Genomic DNA, 22,347 nt, shown 5'->3' on the forward strand with positions numbered 1-22,347 from the left:
CACTGGATGAGAAGAAACTGTATCCTAAGGGATGCTATTGAAGGGATGGTCAAGGGAAAGAAAATCCGGGGAAGAAGAAGATACCAAACGATTGACGACATCAAAAACAGTAAAACCTCGTTAAGCCGGATTTCGCTTAATCCGGACAGGCAAAAAAAAGCAGAATGAAAGGCCTTAAATGTATCTAGAAGTCAGCAAGAGAACTTCCCAAAGAAAAGGCAGTCAACCACTGATGAAATTCTGTTTTCCGAAGACTTTGTACTGTATAGTGTATTTAGGCCTTTAAATACACCATAATAAACGTGTTTTGTTGCTATAAACGGAGTTTTAATGCACTTTCTACTGTTCTTTTAAGTTATTTCAGTTAATCCGGACTTTCGTTAAACCGGTCAACTTACCCCCCCCCCATTAGTCCGGATTAACGAGGTTTTACTGTAAATGGGTCCTACACTGCTACAAAGCTAAGACCTGAAGGTCGAACAGCATGGAGGTTGCAAGGAAAGACCTGTCCCTGAACAGAAAACACTGAATGAATGTATTATTATTATTGCTTTTGATTTATGAAAATATTAAGAGTTATTTGTATAACACCGTCGTGCTTTTCGTAAAATTTTCTCACTTAGTTGAATGATGTATATTTTCCACTCATGGACTTCCCCAATGGAATAGTGGCTAACAAGGATTCCTTATAATCAGTAGGTCTGGGTTCGCTTCCACTTTGAACTGTAGGTCCAGCCCAATGAACCTATTCGAACAAGACCTTTCTTCAAATCTTCAATGGCAGGGATATTTCGACTTGGAGGGATGGCAACGATTACACTCGCCTGCCTACAACAGGTGAATCGTATCCGCTTACGTCACTGCAACTGGCAATTTCAGGTGCGTTGCTTTTTCTCCTGGAGCCTCGAGTGGCCATGTGATTCAGAAGGTCATGGCACTGGAAAGCCTCGCTTGTGGTCACATGGGCTGGTGGGAAACCAGCAACCAGCGTGTGAAGCAATTCTTACGGAAAACAAAGCGTCAAGCCTAATCCGCAATGTTTACGCAATTGATTATTATTTTTTCACCAAGCGCTATAATTTGACCATTATTATTATCTAATTTCATATTTTATTTATATTTTTATATTTATATTTTATATCTTTATATTTTCATATATTATTTATTATATACTCCTCACAAAAAGGTTTTGGGGATTAGGTGATAGGCACAGCCTTGGAATGCATCAACACATGGTATCTGTCTGATGGAAGTTCTTGTCTTATACATATGCCACCGCACCTATCACCTATTCCCTAATATAATAATATTTCAAACTTTTTGTGAGGAGTGTATTCATTTTATAAGCAGACCTCCGTGGCTGAGAGGTTAGGACAGCGTGCTACAACCCCAGAGGTTCCGGGTTCGAATCTCGGTCTAGAATCTCGGGGTGTTCTTTTTGAGTAGCCCTTTTGCAATTTCTCAAATCATTACTCATCACTAAACCTTGGATTTTTAGGTTCTAAAAAATGTACTTTTAATTCCTAAAATGGGCTCTAAAAATCCTAAAATAGGTTCTGAAAATATCAAATTAAACTAAAAAAATCCTGAAGTAGGTTCCAAAAAACTTAAAATGGTTCAAAGATCCTGAAAAATACTAATTAGGTATTTTTAAAAAAAAATGAACCGTGAGAAATTTTAATAGATATATGTAACCATAAAAAAATATTAATTTTCTAACCAAACTTTCATTTCTATGCATCATTTTCAAAATGATCCACTAATTATTGTAAACTTATACTTGTACTGTTAGCAAAAGTTACATATCGATATGATAAATGAATTATGTATAATTTCCTGCACAATACATAACAATATTTTTCACATTATCCTCAGACAAAACCTCTCCTTTATCTGTGAGGATCATCTTATATGTGCAAATGATCTTTAAACAGATGCTTAGTCAATGGTGCAAATTTGAATGCTAGAAAGCACCAACATTAAGCGGATCAGAAGTCTGCACTTTGGACTGTGCAGGCAACAGTGGCGCCAGAAATTTTGTTTTCTTTAGATCTTCAAACAACATTATGGACTTTGAGGGAGGCAGAGTGTTTCAAACAAGTTAGTCATTTATCTTTTTCATTACCAAACAGAACAAATACATCTGTGTGATGTAAAAATAATGTATAACCTTATATATATAAAACCCTAAAGGAAGTTTTGATTTAGGCACAAAAACCTAAAATAGGTTCTAACAAGCAAAATAGGCTATTTTAGGCGCTATAAAACTTCATCTGTCGTTGCGTTTCTAATGAAACGCTGTTGTAACTTTTTATTTCTCATTTACCTGCAAAGGGAAAAAAAGTTTTGATTTCAAAGCATTTGTGACATGACATCTACCGCGGCTCTTGGTGAGCAGAAAGTTTCTGACCATAGGTAAGAATATGCAATTCGCCGCGGCTTACTTTGATTTGAGTTTCATGACAGAATTCAGAAAAAAACAGTATTTTTTAACTGGCGTACTCTTAGTTGTTACATGGCAGTGGAGAAGTGAAGTTCTGTCGATCAGCGATCTGAACCATGCCAAATTCCAAATGTGTTTTTAGTGACGATTTACAAAAACGGTTTCCTGACTTTGAGCCTGGAAGATAAAAGATCCGAGGCAGAATGTCAATTTATGTTATTCTTTTAAGTAAGACACCAAGCTTCACATCCGTATAATATTAGGAGCATAGTGAATAAATATTAAAATATTAAGACATTTGCCTACAATGAGGCCTATTATTAGTTATACGAAAACGGTGTAAAATTATTGTGTGATCTATAAACTCACCAAAACACCAGTAAGCACAAAACGTGTGTCTTCGTCTAAAGTTAACAACATTTTGCAATCTAAAAATGCCTTCTTTTTAAAAGTTTGTCATCTCGTAACCCTAAAGTCGTTGCCGTATATTCTTTGAAATACAGTCTAAATAATGCACAGGATAAGCAATACAAAAGTATTCTGGCCACTGAAAGAAAAGCAGCAAACTGTTGCTGCAGACACACGCTCTGCGTGATTGACGCAAATCAACTCCCACGCACTTCGAAAAGCCGCAGCGGAAGGCTTCCTGCTACCCCTAATATCTGCAAATGGACCGATCCTTCCCTTCACACAAGCTCCCCGTCTTCCCTCGTTTGGGGATCTTCTCGTGAGCGATGAGCTGTATATGGACTTAAGCAAATGTAAACAAACATATTTATACGATAATTCTGCCCTAGTAACCAATCGTTGACTGTAATTTTTTTATTAAGGAGCGCACAGACGGCAAGAAAATATACTAATCGAAACAGCTAGAAAATCCTTACCTTACTGTGAAATAAAATCGCAAAAAAAAAAACTATTCTTAACTTGCGCACGAGTAACTTGATTACAAAATGAGCGTGACATGCCGAAACCAGAAAATTTTAATACTGAAATTATTCCGTTACTGCATTTGAAAGTAAGATTGCAATTCAAATTAGCTTAGGGAAAAGTTCAAAACTAAAAAAGTGACAAGGAGAGTGAGGTGGTGTAAGACGCGGAAAAGGATTTTCAGTATAATCTACATTCCTCTGCAAATTGCCCCGAACTTTCTTTATTTATTAATGACAGTTAAATAATTCATAAATAGAATGTGACGAATGTGTGTTATAGTGATTGGTATTAAGACGGCATCTTAAAACGAGTGAATATGTTGCTTTTCTACATGTTTTTACGTACTTTGCTCTCCAGGAGCCATGATTCGTTGATTGAGTGATTGATTTAGTTAATTTTCTGCCACTTATTGCTAATCGCCGAGATGGGAATGAATGGTGATAAGATGAGATGCATAAATGGACAATCACAAATATTTAAGAACAACACACTACAATCCTATAGACATGGGCGTAACTGGGGACTTAACTTTCGGGGGCAGAATCAAATTTGGGCCTTAATCTTGGGAGCAGAATCAAACTTGGGACTTAACTTTCGGGGGCAGAATCAAACTTGGGACTTAACTTTTGGAGACAGAATCAAAACTTGGGACTTAACTTTCGGGGGCGGAATCAAATTTGGGCCTTAATTTTGGGAGCAGAATCAAACTTGGGACTTAACTTTCGGGGGCAGAATCAAACTTGGGACTTAACTTTCGGGGGCGGAATCAAACTTGGGACTTAACTTTCGGGGGCAGAATCAAACTTGGGACTTAACTTTCGGGGGCAGAATCAAACTTTGGACTTAACTTTCGGGGGCAGAATCAAACTTGGGACTTAACTTTCGGGGGCAGAATCAAACATGGGTCTTAACTTTCGGGGGCAGAATCAAACTTGGGACTTAACTTTCGGGGGCGGAATCAAACTTGGGACTTAACTTTCGGGGGCAGAATCAAACTTGGGACTTAACTTTCGGGGGCAGAATCAAACTTGGGACTTAACTTTCGGGGGCAGAATCAAACTTGGGACTTAACTTTCGGGGGCAGAATCAAACTTGGGACTTAACTTTCGGGGGCAGAATCAAACTTGGGACTTAACTTTCGGGGGCAGAATCAAACTTGGGACTTAACTTTCGGGGGCAGAATCAAACTTGGGACTTAACTTTCGGGGGCAGAATCAAACTTGGGACTTAACTTTCGGGGGCAGAATCAAACTTGGGACTTAACTTTCGGGGGCAGAATCAAACTTGGGACTTAACTTTTGGAGACAGAATCAAAACTTGGGACTTAACTTTCGGGGGCGGAATCAAATTTGGGCCTTAATTTTGGGAGCAGAATCAAACTTGGGACTTAACTTTCGGGGGCAGAATCAAACTTGGGACTTAACTTTCGGGGGCGGAATCAAACTTGGGACTTAACTTTCGGGGGCAGAATCAAACTTGGGACTTAACTTTCGGGGGCAGAATCAAACTTGGGACTTAACTTTTGGGGGCAGAATCAAACTTGGGACTTAACTTTCGGGGGCAGAATCAAACTTGGGACTTAACTTTCGGGGGCAGAATCAAACTTGGGACTTAACTTTCGGGGGCAGAATCAAACTTGGGACTTAACTTTCGGGGGCAGAATCAAACTTGGGACTTAACTTTTGGGGGCAGAATCAAACTTGGGACTTAAATTTCGGGGGCAGAATCAAACTTGGGACTTAACTTTCGGGGGCAGAATCAAACTTGGGACTTAACTTTCGGGGGCAGAATCAAACTTGGAACTTAAATTTCGGGGGCAGAACCAAACTTGGGACTTAACTTTCGGGGGCAGAATCAAACTTGGGACTTAACTTTCGGGGGCAGAATCAAACTTGGGACTTAACTTTCGGGGGCAGAATCAAACTTGGGACTTAACTTTCGGGGGCAGAATCAAACTTGGGACTTAACTTTCGGGGGCAGAATCAAACTTGGGACTTAACTTTTGGGGGCAGAATCAAACTTGGGACTTAAATTTCGGGGGCAGAATCAAACTTGGGACTTAACTTTCGGGGGCAGAATCAAACTTGGGACTTAACTTTCGGGGGCAGAATCAAACTTGGGACTTAACTTTCGGGGGCAGAACCAAACTTGGGACTTAACTTTCGGGGGCGGAATCAAACTTGGGATTTAACTTTCGGGGGCGGAATCAAACTTGGGACTTAACTTTCGGGACGGCAGAATCAAACTTGGGACTTAACTTTCGGGGGCAGAACCAAACTTGGGACTTAACTTTCGGGGGCAGAATCAAACTTGGGACTTAACTTTTGGGGGCAGAACCAAACTTGGGACTTAACTTTCGGGGGCAGAATCAAACTTGGGACTTAACTTTCGGGACGGCAGAATCAAACTTGGGACTTAACTTTCGGGACGGCAGAATCAAACTTGGGACTTAACTTTTGGGGGCAGAATCAAACTTGGGACTTAACTTTCGGGGGCAGAATCAAACTTGGGACTTAACTTTCGGGGGCAGAATCAAACTTGGGACTTAACTTTTGGGGGCAGAATCAAACTTGGGACTTAACTTTCGGGGGCAGAATCAAACTTGGGACTTAACTTTTGGGGGCAGAATCAAACTTGGGACTTAACTTTCGGGGGCAGAATCAAACTTGGGACTTAACTTTCGGGACGGCAGAATCAAACTTGGGACTTAACTTTCGGGGGCAGAACCAAACTTGGGACTTAACTTTCGGGGGCAGAACCAAACTTGGGACTTAACTTTCGGGGGCAGAATCAAACTTGGGACTTAACTTTCGGGGGCAGAACCAAACTTGGGACTTAACTTTCGGGGGCAGAATCAAACTTGGGACTTAACTTTCGGGGGCAGAACCAAACTTGGGACTTAACTTTCGGGGGCAGAATCAAACTTGGGACTTAAATTTCGGGGGCAGAACCAAACTTGGGATTTAACTTTCGGGGGCGGAATCAAACTTGGGACTTAACTTTCGGGACGGCAGAATCAAACTTGGGACTTTGGGAGCCAGGATCGTCAAGTTTTCCATCCCGTAAAATGTCCAGAACTATTTTGCTAAATAACTTACATTTCCGCAATCATAAAATATATTCTTAAATATTTTGCTACTCAGGTTCCAAGAGGTAAAGGAAAGTATCCTTAATTTTTAAATTTAGTAACCTGAAAATTATGGGGAAGCAAGTGGCCCCCCTTGCCCCTGCTAAGTTACGCCTATGCCTAAAGAGGATTATCCTTACGTCAAAGCTTATTTAGTCTGCAAGATGCGTCCAGGGTGTACTACATGGTAGAGAGGTTGTAGTGTGTCTATAAAGGGCCACTCCCTTACACCCCTCCACGTGCCTTGCAAATGCAATCACAAGATAAGATGCTCATATAGCGAAATGATTGATTGGGTTTATTTACTTAGGTTTCCTGCAACTGTTGGCTAATCGCTAAGTTGAGGATAAGTGGCCGTATGATAAAGTTCATGAAGGGACACTTACAAAGAACATCCATGCCAAGATTCGAACCAAAGTCCCCTGACGTGCTCTGTGCTAGACACTCCGCCACGGAGGCAAGCAGATAGCGAAATAATGAGCGCTGTCGCTATGTAATTGATGATTCCCTGATTCAGTTCCTGCTAATGTGAAAGAGTAACCAACTAACTCTCTAGCCTTCTTAAACCCAAGGTTTATGGCTGCAGCAACACAAGCCTTCCATCTGTCCCTATCCTGGGCAAGACCAATCCAATCTTTTCCATCCTTACCGATTTCCTTTAGGCCCAACTCAACGTTATACCTCCATCTTCGTATTGGCCTTCCTACAGGTCTCTTACCATCAGGTTTCCCATCAAGAATCCTGTAAACTCTTCTCTCCTCTCCAATTCGTGCCACATGGCCTTCCCACCTAAGTCTTCTTGATGTAATTATTCTAATAACATCTGAACAGGAATACAAATTACGCAATATCATGCAGACAGACTTCACAGTAATTCTGACCCCGATTTACTGGAGATACAGCATCTTAGTTTATTTGAGCGTAAAAGGCATTGAAAAGGCTTAAATAACAAGATATCGTTGATAAAGTGGACTGAAAATAACGAATGGTTAATAGAAATTCCCTACCTGCACTTCGAAAGACAGCAACTGCACTGTTGAGAAATGTGAACAAGGAACCGCGTCCCCTCCTGTAGGCAGATGTAATGTCACTTCCGTGAATTACAAAGTGATATCACCGGATGCTGACTTCTCACTAACTAATCTCCCAACAGCTGCGTACAATGGCACCATGCTTTGGAACGAAGAGGCTATATCACTTGGTTAACCATACTGATAGAGTTCTACATTGAGATATGTCCATTTTGTAAGTAATGCTTTAAGTGAATTTTGGCAAAAATAAGCCAATTGAAACTAGACATGTTGTTTAAAGTAGAATACCAAACAATGAATAAGTCGCAGTTGACATCAGAATACAGTAGAATCTCGATACTTCGATGTTGCGTTTTTTTATTGATTAATTGATTTAGTTTGTTTTACTTCACCTTTCAGCCACTTTTGGCCAGGGTTGTTAAAAGTCCAGAAACCCATCAATTCTAATGGGTTCTATTGGGTTCCGCTGCAGGACCGGAACCTTTTTTCTCGCACAATTTAAATTCGGTCCAAGTTGCGTATTGTCTCATTAGAAAAGTTCCTGGACTGAATTTAAATTGATCCGGAGAAAAGGGTTCCTGTACAGCATTTCAATTGAAACAGAAAAAAAGGTTCCTGGACCGAATTTAAATTGATTCGGAAAATAGGTACCTGGACCGAATTTAAATTCATCCGCAGAAAAGGTTCCTGGACCGTATTTAACTGGATTCTGAAAAAAGTTCCTGAACCGAATTTAAATTCAGTCTGAAAAAGGTTCCTGGACCATATTTAAGTAGTTGTATTTACGGTACTATAAACCCGAGAAAGTATGAACCCCTCCTCAAGCAGATTTGCTATACTTAAAACAAGCTTAACATGAGCATATGAGCTTTTTGTTCAAGTGTGGAATCTTGTCTAATCTAAGATTTTTGTGAAAATGCCCTCGGGAATTTCCTCAGAAAGTATGACCCTCTCAGATTGATTTGTTTATACTTACAAAAGGCACTTCTGTGAGATTGTTATCCATAAATTTGTTAAAAATATGCCCCTCTTGTGGCCACACTTAAAACTGGCCATCCACACACATACACACACACACACACACATATATACACACACACACATACACACATACATATTTATTTCTGGTTTAAGTTCTTGGATACCAGGTTCAATTTACATATCTAATATTAAAACAATGTAATTCTTCTAGAATTGCTCCGTGACTCTCTCATTTCTTACATCATAAACATATGATTTTTCACCTATGAGAATGACACTACAAATGGTGTCATCGGGTAATGCCTCGTGGAATTCACAGATAATTTTAATGTTTGTCCTGTCGTTCACTACAACTTGTTTTCTTTTTGAAGTGTTGATTACAAACATGGGTCTCCGTGTTTTGAATTCATCTGGTGAGTAATACATATCAGTACTGCCAGTAGTGACCCTTTTGAAAGCCGAAAAAGCCTCATATAATTTGAGGAAATCATCCTTGGACATGTCTAAATTGTAATTTTCTCTAGGAAAGACCTCATTTCTGCCATTTTTAAGATAAATGTTCTTGATGTTGCAGTTATCAAATCTACTTGAATTTTTTTCCTGATTGTTGTGTCTCCCAGTCTGAAACAGTACCACCACAAAATCAGGCATGTCAAATTGAATACTGGAGAATGAATTTGTGGCATCAAACTCATAATAAGTACCAGAGGCAGGCTTCTGTACGCATTGATATGTATAAAATTGCAGAGGAACCTGTGGATTTTTTAGGATATCTGCTTTGTATTTAAGAGCGTAACTGGCCTCATATTCAACAACGGGGATTCTTAGCTCCATAGTCTGAATAATGCATTTGCCTGCATCAGGTAGAGTATTAGGCATAGCTTCCCCCGTAGGGTTTAATGTGCTGTACCTCATCAAAGCATTATTATCATTTGCAGCTCTTCTAAATGTAATTCTTAACCCGCCCTTCCACATAATTTCTTTGTAATCCGAGAAGAATCCTGGCAACAGGCGCATCGGGAACAGCACAGTGTGGTTCTTAGATAATATTTTATCACCAGCCTCAAATCCACCTATTTTGTAGTAAGAAGCTTCGGTTTTGGATAATTTTAGTGTGGCCAAAGCCGTGGAGGTAATGCCGGGATAATCTATTCTGTTTATAACAACGCCATGCTTTCTGATCTCAATTTCAGAGAACAGATGCGGCACAAAATTATCCACCAATCTTATATTTGAATTTGCCGGGTAATCTGTTCCATCGAGCTTTACAACATCAAATTTGATGTATAGATCTGCTCTGTGGGGGTGTATAAAGCCATCCCCTACATCAAGATCAACCTCAATTTCTGTGTTGGGTTGATTTAAATTTGCAAATGTCCTCCTGTTTGGAGGGAATGATTGTAGCTCATAACTCTCAATATTTTCCATTGTATGTATTTTTATTTAAATGTTAATCTCTATGATAGCAGTTGTTGTGGCTCCAGCAAAATCAACTAATTCTTCTTTTTCATTAGTGACCATCAATTCAATATAATCTATTCTATTATGGCACACAGGAAAATATAATGTTGGGGATGGATTGTAGATGATTGGCTCCATGAATTCGGAATTAGGTTTGAATGTTGCAATGATGCCGGTTTGTTTGTGAGTGCCTATGCCATTTGATTTGGTGATCATACCCTCAGCCACATTACAGTGAATATTCAGAGTCTCTATGGCTAAGAATTTAGGTATATTCATAGCAGTATGTTTGATGCTTGCTTCAAGTTTTGTGTTGTTCTCAAATCCTAACAGCTCTCCTATAGTACCCAGATGTACTGTCTCCGTAGCAGATACAATCTCTACTCTGTGAGTGACAGAATTTTGACTTAACACTACACCTCTGGGTAATTGAGCATTTAGAGTGGACAGATTATATTGCCCTGGAGTGATGACAATTTTTTGATCCCCTACTGCAATTGTATTGTTGTGGTGCGTAATATTAGGGATCAGGTACATGCCATAAAATGCCCTGAGAGCTATTGTTTTGGGATACACAATGTCATCATGCAATTTGAGTTTCAATATTGAATTTTGGCTGGTGAGATGGAATACCCCCATGATGTTTTAAATACCACAAGGCTTTTTGAAAATCTTCAATTGATGGTTTATTTATTTGAGACATATATCTAAGAACTGATAAACACAAATGTCCACAATTAACATCTTTGAAGTTTTGAACACGGGCATTATTGTAATAAAGATTAGCTGAATTTAGATATTTTACTAAATTTTCAGGTGGAACACCTCCAAATGAATCAAACACAAATGCCTTATTGTTTAAATATTTAAGATAACAGATCCAGTGAGTGCCCTGATTTTTGTACTCATCCAAATTAACAATGCCACACTCTTTGTTGAGTGGTTGTTCCGGTAAAGAATCAGACATGTACACACCTCTAAAATGTTTGATGCCCAATGGCTTGATTAAAGCTTCAATATCTTGGTTTGTAAGCGCCTCTTGTTTTTTTTAAACTTATTCATGGCTCTTTTAACACCTTTGCCTTTTTTCTCCATTGCCAGGTTATGGCGCCTCTGCTCATCTAATTCTGCCCTATTTTTCTTGGCATCTATTACTGTTTTTGCTATGGCAGCTGATCCCCCAGCCAAGCTCCCAACAGCCCCGAGAGCAGCTAAGATGGCAGGGATGGTAAATATAAATCCCCCCACATGTGATTTTTTCCTTGATTGCTGTAATTTTTTTAATTGGGGGGTACTAAGCAACAATTTCATACCATGGCCCTTTGCAAGACAAGAGCTTTTTTTCTTGCGCTGCTTTTTGGTTAAAAGACTGTCAATAGTTTTAAGAGATTTGAGACCTGCATAAGGTATTTGATACATAACACCCTTGGCCTTCATTGTAGGTTTATTATATACATGTTCACAACCCCCACCCCAGTTTTTGTTTGGTGCTCATAGCTATGGTGGTCCCCAATGCTGCTATTCTTTCACTCAAAGAAGCATCTTTGCTTACAAATCTACCAAATGCAGCCTCTTCTAATTTCTTGTCTGCAACATGTCTCTTGTCAAGGTCGGTATGTGTGTTGTATGCTATATCATGGTCTCTGCAAGCAGCATCTAGGGGATTAACACCAGGATCACCTCTGTTTAATCTATGATCCAATTTTGTACCGGGGCCACAATACTGATAACCTGGAATGTGTAGTTCAAATGGCAGCTTGTTTATAATGTCATTAACCAGTCCCCGACCCTCAGAAATATTCCAAAATTTGGGGGGTAGAGTATTAATAATTTTTATGAGATATCCAATCCCATTAGGGTCATTCACTATAAAATTAGACAATTTTGTGCTTATCATGTCCATAATTCCAACCTTTTCATTGTAAAAATTGTGGTTGCCAGCATTTTCCTCCCCAGCTATCACCAGCAACCTATCTACAAGTTTCCTGACATCATCAACCCACACAAATTCTTTAGGCAGGGTGTTGTATTGTTTGATTCCACTGCCAGTCTTGATCTGTGACCATATGGGTTTGATTAAGTTGTTGTATTTTGCTCCACTGCTCGACTTGACTCTTTTTTGTGTGGGATCATTGTTCTGGTATAGAGCATCTGATTTTATTAATATTTCTTTGTAATGCTCATAATCTTGATCTGTATAGCTGCCAGGCCTTTTCCTAGTCATCAGTTCCCACAATCCAGGTGTGCCAGGATATTTAACAAAAGCACCTTTTTCTCCGAGACGAGATTCTGAATAAACAATCAGATCATCTCCCATAAAAGTTACTCTGAAATTGCCAATTCTATGTATGATGCTGCCATCAAGCTCTGTGTCAGCATATAAGCCAAACACCTCATCTTTGTTGTCTTTAGATGTGGTTAAATATTTTTGAGCAAGAAGACCCAATTCAATAGGATCCTGGGTAGCTTCAATTCTTCTAGGAGCAACAGGACTAGGTGTATGAATACTGGAAAGTGGGGTGAATGGATAATCTAATATGTTCCTAGCAGCTACAGGTACAAGCTCTGTGATCAAATTTTGATTTTGCTCTGTAACAGTTTTGATATTTTTACCTAAATTATTAATAGCATCAATTACAGGCTGTTCTGTTTGTTTGTGTTTTTCATAAATTCCACGGTTCTCTGATTTCCATCCCTTAAATCTTTTTACAAGATAATCTCTTAACTTAAGATCATCAATGACTGGTCGTTTCATGGTTATTTATATACGTCTCAACATCTAGAAAATCGTTGATTTTATTTCTGTATTTGCCAGTATTAGGTGTTCTTGTCATATCAATTGTGACAAACCCATAACTGTCCTGGTTCCAGCACCTGCTGCAAAACTTGGAAAAATCATTGTAGCTCAAGTCCCCACCTACATATTCATCATGTATGTGTTTGAGGTTGGTATGGTCTTGATGAAACACACATATAAAATTGCTGTTGTCACGGATCAGTTGCTTGGGTATTTTTGAAAAAGTCTGTGCCAGGTAGAAGCAATCAATGTTTTTGTGTCGGCCCTGTGTAAAGAAATTTCTAACCTTGTTTTGATTATCCAGTATAACATCATCAAACACAACAACAGAATTATCGAGACATTCGTGAAGTGGCTTAACATCTGATTCAAAAGTGGCAATATCCAGTCCATCATATAGCTTCATCAGCTGCTGATATTTTAATTGTTCCAAGCTCTTAGAGAAGATATACAAGTGCCTGTTTTTCCAATCTAACCAGTTGGGTGCCAATAAAAAATTATCAACCATTAGTGTAGTTTTACCACAAGCAGATGGCCCAACAATAAGACACCTAATATTATCAGGCAGCAGCACTCCATTTATCTTATTCTGCTGTTCAGGTTCTGGCAGCCTTTTTATAACATCCCAGGTGCTCATATTATCACTTTGTCTGCATCGATCCAGCTGTTTTCCGGATGACCTAGCCATTTGACAAATAACTTGTTGCCTTTTCTGCGGATGATTTTTTCTATGAGATATGTGTCAGGCTGTTTAGTTTTGCTGAGCTCTTGTTCATAAAACCTGCCTTTGAGAATTTCTCCTCGGTGATCCTTTATTATATATGTGTTAAGGGTCCCGGGTTTAACTTGAACTACTGTAAATAATTCGGTGCTCCAGTTTCTCGTAAAGCCTCTCTTGAATAAGTGCTTATATTTGCTGATTCTTACTTGATCGCCTACCCTGTATTTGGCCCTTCTTGTTGTTGGCTGGTATCTAGGATAATAAACAGTCCTGATCAATTTTTGCTCATCAGATGAGCTTATTACTTCAGAGGGTTTCATGTTGATTGTGGAATGGACCGAGTTGTTATATTTATGTAGAAGTTCTGGTAGGATTGTAAGCCATTTATAATTACCTTGAAGTGTAAATTGTTTATACATAAGATTTTTTAAGGTTCTGTTGAATCTCTCTACAATTGAGGCTTTGAGATCACTGTAACTCGAATAATGTTTTATTGCCTGGCTTTTAATAAATTGTTGAAACACTGAATTATAAAATTCTTTGCCATTATCTGTTTGCAAATAGCGCGGTGATCTTCCTGAATGATTGATGATTGTCCTGAAGGCTTCTGTAACACATTTTCCAGTCTTGGATTTGAGTGGCACAGCCCAGGCAAATTTTGAAAATGTATCTATTACAGTGAGTAGATACTTGTAGCCCTTGTTGATTTTGTCTAAGTTTTTCAACTGTCCAGTTGCCATTTCAATCAAGTCGCTCTGCCATAAATCATCTATGCCTTTTGTAACTACTGGGAGTCTCTTATAATTATGTCTGGCTTGTCTGTGTAATTCATCAACAATAATTTGTCTAGACATGATATGTAAACAAGAATATTGCAACTATAGGGTGTTCAGCAGCTGATACTGCAGGATTTTCTAAATATAATTTGTCCCCTATTTGTATTTTAAATTCCAAAGAGCCATCATCTTCAGTATAGGCTGTTTCTAATGTATTAGGATCTGTAAAATCCTCTAACTCTACATTGGTGATTTTTGGTTTGTTGTCAGCATTTGTTATTGATAAGGTGGGGTAGTGGTGTGCCTGTGGCTGATGCCAATATTTGATCTTGATTGGTCTCAATGTGCCTCCAACAAAAAACTGGTAATAAAATTGTGCAGGGGACAGCATATATATTTTGCTACCTGGTGTAAATGGTGAATCATATTCTTTATTGGGGATGCTGTACAATTCAAGAATTACTGTATGTTTTGGATTCTCGATTATGCCTGTTATTTCCTTTTCTGCTGTGAGCAATCTGCTTGTTACAGATTCAAGGTGCTCATTGATGGTCCTAACAACATCATCATGGCCTGGCTTGATCTTTACGTCCACAACAAGTTTCTTGTATTGTTGCACAATTTCTTGAAGCTGGGTGGCAAAAACAGACAGAGCATTTGCTTGATTGGATTCCATGGTCCCTAGCTGTTGCTTGATATTGGCTACAATTTGTTGCAAATTTTCAACAACTGCCAATTTTGAATTCTGAGCAGTAAGATCATGGACCTGTCTTCTGATATCCTCAAACAGGGCATGCAGTTCATTAATATGTTGATTGGTTGGTAGAGTGGCAACTGTCTGAGTGAGATGTTTGATCTCTGCCTGGATATTCTTGATATCTTCTGATTTCAATATGCGATTCACTGCCCTCTTAATATTTTTAAGTTCCTGTGATGTAGGAAGATTTGAGACTGTATTTTGCAAAGATTCAAGTGCCAATTTCACAGTGTTTAATTCAGAAGCATGAGCCACATTTTGCATAGCATTTTGGAGCAGGGCTATATCTGCCTGAGAGGGTGTGGATTGTTGTAAAATTTCAAGTTTTGTTTGGATATCATCGATCAAGTGATGAAAATGAGACAGTTCAGATTCAGTATTGAGGTTTTCAAGCTTTGTGATTTGTTGCTGGACACTGACAAGGGTATCTACAATCCCAGGCAATCTGGATTCTAGTACATTTGCCAAATCACTTTGCACTGCTGCTATTGTACCTTCAAGATGGGTTATGGAACTTTGAATTTTTCCAAAATCTTCGTATGTTTCAAGTTGCAGCTTAATATTTGCAACACTCCGAGTTATTGCATTTAAAGCATCAGAAGAGGGCAAATTGTTCATAAAATTTTCAAGTGTCTCAATTTTTTCTTTAACCTCGGCTATGGCATTGTTCAGAGGGTCCAGATTAGGTATCTCGAGTGACTGAATCTGTTCTTTTAGAGTGGAAATCACTAGATCAAAATCTTCTTGTGATTTTATGCTTTTGACAATTGTTTGGAGCTGTGCCTGGACATTATTTATCTGCTCTTCTAATTGCTGTTTCAATTGCTCAGAGTTGTTAGCCTGGGTCTTAAATTTGGCTTGAAGAGCTGCTACAGCTTCTTCTAAACTTTGAAAATTATCCAATGTAGCCAGATCAGTATATTTCTGAAGCAACAGTTTGAGTTCGGAATCAATTTTAAGAAGAGGGTCCATGCATTGTGATTGTAAATTTGTAATTTCTAATTGAAGACTGGCATTGAGTGTGGTTTGTAAAGCTTGTAAATCACTTCTTAATTTCTTGACTCTGACATCAAGCATCAGAATCTCATCACTGTGATCTTCATGTCTTGTATGGCCAAATATATCATTAGGCATTTTTGTTTTAGTGGTTATTTATTATAGAGTATCTGATTCTTAATTCTATGAAAAAGGGTATAAGCTTGTCATAGGATCCAGGGACCTCAATATATAAGCAGTCACCAGCAGAAACAGTATATACAGTGCCAGAAACCATGTTTGAGTGCTTAATTCTGTAAATATTTCTCCCTACTGAAATCTTGACATCACCCTCGGGGGTTGTAATAAATTGCAATTGCCCACCTACAGGTAATTGGTAGTGATTTAAATTATTGTTAAATATGTACAATGTTTTGCCTGTTTCTTCATCATTATCTGTAAGTATGCTGTTCAGATGAATAATTAACAAGCCACTCAGTTTAGACATTACAGATTGTAAATCAGGAGAGGGTAGTGGTGTCGGCAGGTCCATAATAGCCTGTTTTTTGAACCCAAATAAGTTCATAGGCATGTTTATTTATTTCAAATCATGCTCTGGAATTGGGCATTGATTTCCATTTTTCAAATCACAATGCCCCCAAGGTAAAGTATGTGTGCCACATGACAAAATGCATCTCTTATCATCATGTGGGTCCAGGGCCACTTTTCTTACAACATTTGAAGTCAACAAGTGATCCTCACTCTGAATTCTATTTTCTGATGTTCTGATTGAACTCTGTGATTTGATGCAATTTTTGTAATCTTCAAATACAAGCTCTTTTTCAACAGTTACTCTGCCAATGCCCTTGGCCTTTTTGGCAACAGCACCACTACATGTTTCAAAACTGTACATCTTGGCTCTTAACCCAGCAAATTCCACAATAACATCACCAAGTGTCTCATCTTTTAACTTGCCAGGCACCTTTTTGTTGTGGTGTTGTTGAATTCTTGTATGTTCACTGGTATCAAAGTATTGAAACAATTCAGGCTGTGACATATCTTGATAAACATCTTCTGTTTGAATTTCAAGAATAAAACTATCCGTGTCCATGTACAATAATTTTACACGATCACCGTAAAAAGGTTTCAGCACATCATAATACAATATTAACATATGTAATTTGGACAATTCCAATATCACAGCCCCTACATAAATAGGTTTATCAAACTTGATCTTTGTTTTCATCATGTTGAAAAGTGCCATGTACTCATCATAAATTCTTCTGTAATTGAAGTTGGGCTTTGCAACCAATTTTTTGCTCCGGCTGGGGTCAGTAATTATTTTAACATCGGTATGTTTCCTGACATTTTCAATTGTTTTGCCATACACTGAATTCACCATCAATTTAAACAAGCCCTTATCAAATTCGCTCTTTGCAGATGTTCGAAGCTCCGTATTTGTATCAATGTATGGTTTCAACCATCTTGAGTGCCTGAACCTCAAGACTTTGCCAACTTTGGTCACTTGGACACCATGTTTCATCAGGAATTGGAGGTTTTTATAATATATGACATAACCCTGTTTCGGCTCCAGTGTCGTCATGAGCTTCTTCTGTTTAGAGCCAGGTGAGCACTGAACCTCGGGAATTGGGGGCAGATCAGAAAATTTGTTGTGTAAATGATCAGGAATTGTCAGATCAGTCTCTAAGAAGAGGCCATACTCACTGTCATCAAAATCCTTAAGATCTTCAATATTGAAATCTTCGACCCACTCAAGCTCTGCATATGGCAATTTATCCATCATAGCGTGACCATAGAGGTTGTTTGCATCTCCATACAGTATATAATTTGATGGCCGTGTTGGATCATAATCAGGCATGTATTTGTTATTTGCTCTGGCATATCTCTGGGAACATTGCACCATCCCCCCTCTTATACATTCCTCCATAAACAGATACTTTTCTTGATCGTGGATCAGATCCAATGGCTTTTTGGTGTTGAAAAACATTGCAGCCCATGCTAGGCCCGGGGCACTGTAAAAATACACTGGGTCCAGTCCATAATTTTGCATGGAAGATTTTCTGAATATCTGTATTATATCAGCTAAGAGGGTAACATCAAGTTTCAAATAAGCCATGTGATAATCACCAAATGTCTGGCAATTTAAATTGTCCCACATCAACTGGGCATGGTGATAATCTTCATCACTGATTCCAGATCCTCTGATTTTGCTGTAAAATGCTTCTTGTGGTGGCAGGGAACACTCATCAAATTTAGAAGAATCTGTGACATAGTCATATGGATATACACCCTTCCGCCTAATTAATTTCAGGTCCTGATTTGGAAACAATGCACGTGTGATTTTCAAGTCATCATCAGATAATTGAGAGGCCAGTGTATCCAGGCTAGCAGGTAAAAATCTGTAAGAATCAAGAAATCTTAATTGAATAGGAACACCATCAACTTTAATTATCTTGCTAATAGATATATATTTTTCATCATTTTCAGCTAAAATATTTAAATTCTGCTTCTCAAACCCCTCGTACTTGATCAGATGATGGAAATCATAATTGGATGCTCCATGGCAAAATATGGGGATAAATCTTGGTCTCTTGATCTTAATATTACAGCTATTACACAGGGCCATTAAGAATTTACCATCTGTATGAGAATGGTGTTTCACCTTGATATTTGTATCTGAAAATTCAGAATCACATACCGGGCATTTTTCTGCATTGTTGAAATCCTCAATCTGTTCCTCTGTTAAAGGCAACATAGGCTTTGATTTTAATAAGATGTTAGATGCTATGTCACGACACATATTTTCCATTCTATGTGCAAATTCTTTGATGGCATCTTCTCCCATGTATGAATCTATTTTAATAACAACACCGTCCCGTATAACCACATAACAAAAGCTGGATGGTTCATGTTGCTGGTATGGTGTACTTGATGATTCTTCTGGATCTGGGCTACAGAATGCAATAGGTTTGAGGTTCGATTCGAAATCACAGACAATATATACTGGGTGTTCCAACAGGGCTTCATACTTTTTGAATTTGCAATTTTCACCTGGATTGGGCATCACCATATGAACAGGTTTATGGTTGCCACAGTATTTCAGATGCTCTTTTAACTTGTTTTTTGCAATTTCTGCATTCTCTTCCCGAACCCCCTTCACCATTTTTTGACCATCAAATACAGTCAAACATCTTCTGCACAACTTGAATATTGTATGAGTTTTGTCTAGTTGTTTTCTGACTAAAGCTTCAAGACTGTGTATCAGAGTGTAATGATATGTGCCATCCCCTTCAATTAAGAGCAGATCAATCGGAATTGCAGATTCATCATCAAGTGTACTGATTCTGAGAGGTTCTATCAAAGAATTGCCACGTCCAGTAGAACAAATAAAAACATTAATAGATAATTGTTTGCCATTGATGTGCCTGGCCCTTTTTTCAAATTTATCAATATTCTGAACTGACATTGGATATTCTAAACCCTTCATTGCATCGTCAAAAATATGTTCATGCTGTTTGTAATAACTTATTCTCTCAGGATGCCTTGAAACTAGAAACAAAGCAGCTAATATACACCACAGAAAACATTTCTGGTCGGTATTTTCTATATTAACTACGGCTCTTCTGTTTTTAATATTGGCAGGTAAAGGCAGATAAGTGGATCCTTGTAATGGAGTGAATTCAGAAATATTAACATATAACTTGTGTGATGAACCGCATAGGCTCCATCCGGACTCTTTTGCCGCAAATTCAGAGTGTTTGATATTTAATTGATCAATCAACCTGCTTATTATTTTGTCTGAATTTGCATTTGAATATACCGGTACAGTTTCTGTTATGTGGGGCTGTGTAAATTTTGTGCCATTTGGTTTCTTATATTGTACAAACAATTTGAGGGATAGCTTATAAGAGCCATTTTGTGCATTAAGAATTGCCTGCAGATCAGAATTTATACTGTTCAAGAAATTCTCAATGCCGCATCTTAGCTCTGATACAAACTGGTAATCCTTAAGTTGGGCATTAAAACTGCTACGGGTAGGTTCATGGCGTGGCTGTTTTGCTGCTCTGGCATTAACAGGTGCTTCGTGCCTTCTTTTCAGACCAGATGTAGATGGTTGAGAGGGCAATGCAGAGCAAGTATCTTTATGTTTATATGTGAAATATTCCATGTTGTATTTTCTATTGCATTTGGGGCAAATTTTTGTGGGAGTTTTGTATTTGTCTGGATTACAAATTTTTTGATGCTTGGCCCAATTGGGGCTGGATATATTTTTATTGCATTGATTACAATATTTTTGATTCGGCATTTTTGTTGTTGTTTATTATATACAATTTCCTGGGTTTCAATTCAAAACTTTATACTGAATAAAAATATCAGTTGGGGTTCAGCACTGTACTTTGTGTGTGTGTATGTATATATGCGTGTATACACTTAATATTTTTTGGCTTTGGTATTTATATACAATTTCTTGGGATTCAATTCAAAACTTTATGCTGGATCAGTTGGGGTTCAGCACTGTGCTTTGTGTGTGTGTGTATGTGTGTACGTGTATTAATAGTTTTGGCTTTGGTATTTATATACAATTTCTTGGGGTTTAAATTCAAAACTCTATGCTGGATCAGTTGAGTTCAGCACTGTGCTTTGTATGTATATGTATATATGACCTTACTTGGATTATTCCGCCAAATTATATGCTTCAAGTCTCCTATACTTTGGTGGAGCAGTGGGTTCCACTGCCAATCCAGCAATGGTGAAGAATCTGCACTGTACCCTGGCTTTTATAGTTTTACAGAGCCAATAGAAACACTGTAGGGGTATATTCAGAAACATGAGCTATTCTCTAACATTTTTGCCGAAGTACTTTCTTCTGAGTGTATCCCGTTTTTCTGCTGAGCGTACATGCAATCCCGACCGCAGCGCCTCCACGCTTAGGGGAGCGGAATTGTCTGGAACTAATTTGTAAAGGATCGCTGCTCCAAATATTGATCGACACGCCGGTGCTGGGCTCGAAATGAACTGATCGCTGTGCAGAAAGTATCGATCCCACCGCTTTGGGGCCGTCATGCGCACATATTGTTCAAGTATTGATCTTATATTTTCTCGGGGCTTGATTTTATATATGAACAGATTACAACAAATAAATTGAATATAACAAATGCAAAATATCCTAGTTTCTATTCAATCCTTTTATGTGAATTGAAGAAACCAACAATTCACATATCCCCATACCGCCATATGCTTGTCCTATTATTTCACTAATAGGCAATGTTCTCGAAGAGTCCTAATAGGCAATGTTCTCGAAGAGGCCTAATAGAACAAGATACAGCGGTATGAGAAATATGTGAATTGAAAATATTTTAGTAATATACGACGTCTAAGAAAAGGAATATTCAGCTCCAAAGTACTTTGTCTAATGCTTGCTACCATTTCCCTATTACTGGCAAAAGAAGTTAAAAATGTTGACATAATGAAAAAAATGGACTTGTTCCCAAGTATTCACCGAGTTCAGGCATTTGCACATAGATGGGTCTGTTGTCACGGAGCAATTCTAGAAGAATTACATTGTTTTAATATTAGATATGTAAATTGAACCTGGTATCCAAGAACTTAAACCAGAAATAAATATGTATGTGTGTATGTGTGTGTGTGTATATATGTGTGTGTGTGTGTGTGTATGTGTGTGGATGGCCAGTTTTAAGTGTGGCCACAAGAGGGGCATATTTTTAACAAATTTATGGATAACAATCTCACAGAAGTGCCTTTTGTAAGTATAAACAAATCAATCTGAGAGGGTCATACTTTCTGAGGAAATTCCCGAGGGCATTTTCACAAAAATCTTAGATTAGACAAGATTCCACACTTGAACAAAAAGCTCATATGCTCATGTTAAGCTTGTTTTAAGTATAGCAAATCTGCTTGAGGAGGGGTTCATACTTTCTCGGGTTTATAGTACCGTAAATACAACTACTTATTTAAATTGATCTGGGAAATAGATTCCTGGACCGAATTGAAATACTTTACAGATAAAAATGTTCTTTACGGTCCAGAACCGATTTACGCTTGCTGATTTTCTCTCCTGGACCGGAATTGAATTTATTTAAAATTCCTTCACCTTTAACAACCCTGCTTTTGTCTAAATGCAAAGATGAGAATAAATATTGATAAATTAGATGGATGAAGGGACAATAACAACCATATAGGGACGACCAGTGGCGGCGATTATAGGGTGCGTTGGTGGGGGGAGGGGCCCCCATTTTTTCCCACTTTTGCCCCCGCACTTTGCTAAATCTGATCTAACAAGGGGAAGTAACCTGTCTTTGAGCC

The 22,347-nt window shown here is 38.4% G+C and overlaps 1 protein-coding gene across 3 annotated transcripts in view; it reads right to left on the reverse strand.

Moving 5' to 3' along the window:
• LOC145979836 (alpha-tocopherol transfer protein-like) overlaps window positions 1-22,347 on the reverse strand; it is a 179,555-nt gene that overhangs the window by 59,362 nt on the left and 97,846 nt on the right. Inside the window, exon 1 of one of the 3 annotated variants that reach the window (XM_083112865.1) lies at window positions 7,511-7,570. The exons of the other annotated variants lie outside the window; for them this stretch is intronic. The gene's annotated coding sequence lies outside the window, so the exon portion shown is untranslated. Of the gene's footprint in view, window positions 1-7,510; window positions 7,571-22,347 lie in introns of those variants that run through there. 3 annotated transcript variants of the gene reach the window in all.

Source organism: Lepisma saccharinum, chromosome 26 (genome assembly GCF_977018435.1).
Source record: "Lepisma saccharinum chromosome 26, izLepSacc3.1, whole genome shotgun sequence".
NCBI lineage: Eukaryota > Metazoa > Arthropoda > Insecta > Zygentoma > Lepismatidae > Lepisma > Lepisma saccharinum.